Source organism: the organism of the source record quoted next, unplaced genomic scaffold (assembly GCF_019419815.1).
Source record: "Pyrus x bretschneideri cultivar Hongxiangsu unplaced genomic scaffold, Pyrus_bretschneideri_v1 Contig18, whole genome shotgun sequence".
Lineage (NCBI taxonomy): Eukaryota > Viridiplantae > Streptophyta > Magnoliopsida > Rosales > Rosaceae > Pyrus > Pyrus x bretschneideri.
Window position 1 is genome coordinate 7,100,750 of NW_025999479.1, and position 2,209 is coordinate 7,102,958.

Below are 2,209 nucleotides of genomic sequence, written 5' to 3' on the forward strand. Positions count from 1 at the left end.
TCAAAAGCACTTTTACAAAAAAGTTTACCAAATACTCTGCTGCTTTATTTCACAGCTGCTTATTCTCACAGCACAACAGAAGTAGTTTTTTTTCAAAGCACAGCAATACCAAACCAGCTCTTAGTACTTTGCTTTGAATAAAACTATCTTGGTACTTTATTCTACTATCGAAAGGGCATTGAGGATATGACATAACAACCACCACACTAACATAATTGTGTACATCTGGGCACCGATGGCCTTTGATATTTTAAGGACACAAACAAAATAATAAAACAGTAACATAAGCGGAAGAAAAGAAAACATACACTACATGTTTATTCCAAAAGAAATAAAAAAGAGAGATTTGGCTACAATACTACGAAGTACTTAGTATTATCATCAATATGATTGTTAGATATGCTTAATGATATTAAAAGAGCATATTTGGTCATCATATGACATAGTGCTAAATAATTGTTACTACTGTAGTTAGTCTCAAAAGAAAGAAATCCATCAGAAATTTAAGAAAACGAATATGAAAAATAGTAAAATAATCAAACTCCACAATATTCCTCGATGTTCCATAAACCTTCCTTGTTGTCGTTAAATGAATTGATATACTCTAACTGATCAACTGGCCTGTAACGTGTAGGATGGTCTTCATCCACAAACTCCTCGAGTGTGTGTGTTACTCCTAATTTTAAAGAGAATAATCCAAACGAGTATCTCACCTCATCATTTCCCCTCATGCTGACTCGATGTCTGCAAGATTTTATTCTGCCATTACTCCAGACCTAAGCCAACCAAAGATAATCAAAGCATGCAAGGTTTCCTTTGTTTGACATGCATATGGAGTGGTATTCTGTATTAAATATATATACTCATATGAAGAAAGATTAATAGTTTTCGTGTGTTAATTCAAAAGTTGTGGTGTACCTTAAACAAATCACCAGCTACGAACAGGAACCATGAAGGCAAAGGTGGATCAAACATTATCCACTCGTCGTCCTTTATGTTTATCTCCAGACCGCAGACATGATTTTGATATAGAATGGTGTTAAAATTCCTGTCTGTGTGACTTTCTAGACCCACATTGCTTCCAACTTTCTTGGGTTCTTTGTATTGTGCAAATTGGAAAATTGGAAAAGTCGACTGAATATGATCGTCATGGTACTTCTGCACACCGTAATTTTCAAATACCATTTTTGTCACCACATGATCCAGTTCATAAACACTTTTGCATACGAATATGCACTCTCACTGGCAAACAAATAACAAAATATTATTAGTTTGAAAGTGAACGTATGTGTGTGTGACGATAAGCATATGATTAAGATTACGAGAATTAGTTAAAGGCAGATAAAATTATATATACCTAAACTTCTCGTTTCCGTTAGGCCAAAAAAGATGCGTGAATTTCTGGATTGCTTCTGTGTTTGGAACATTCATAATTCCCAAGCATTCCTGGACGGGAGTATAACTGGAATGGCCAAAATACACATTTCCTTCGTATCGGTTTTTGGCCTTAACTTCGACAGGGAAATCCAACAAGTCCTTCAATGTTTCAAAGATGGTATTGTGAAGCTCCAAAGAAACTTTGTCGGGCATCGTTGTTACGAAACAACCGTGCTTTTTGAGTCCCAGACAAACATCTTTGCGGACCGTGAGCCAAGAACTTGTCTTTGGCTTCCAGCAATCCGCTTTGGAGAAATCTACCACTGGAAGTTTGGTCATTGTAGGGGTACTCAAGCAACTCAACATTTTCTTCTCAATAGCTAAAACGTTTTGAGGGCTCTAAGAAATAAGGATGAACTGGGAGATGTGTGGACATAAAAGAGTTTTTCCTTTCCCTTCCTTTTTAATTTCTTGTTTGACTTCTCTTTTGTATTGATTGATTGGTGTTTGGTGAGTAGCTTAGAGCATCTCCACCGGTGTGGAGTTGCCCTTGCAATTGGAGAAAGTTGCCTTCCAACCCATCAATATCTGCTCCAGCAGTTGCAAGGATGAAGGGCAATTGATGCAAGGGCAGGTAGCATGGCAGCAGCCCTGCCAATTGCCCCTCCCACGTGATGACCAAATGAGCCAAATGGCTCCTTCATGATGAAATGGAACCATTGGATTTCTAACTGTTCTTTAATTTGGACGGTTGGTTTTTCAACGGAAAAAAATTGTTCTTTTGTGGTCAGTTGCCACGTGGTAGAATCTTGACCCTTCAAAGGTTATAATT

At 37.4% G+C, this 2,209-nt stretch overlaps 1 pseudogene; it reads right to left on the reverse strand.

Annotated features, from left to right (window-relative positions):
• Positions 1-536: 536 nt before the first annotated feature.
• LOC125476234 lies at positions 537-1,716 on the reverse strand (annotated as a pseudogene).
• Between the last annotated feature and the right edge of the window lie 493 nt (positions 1,717-2,209).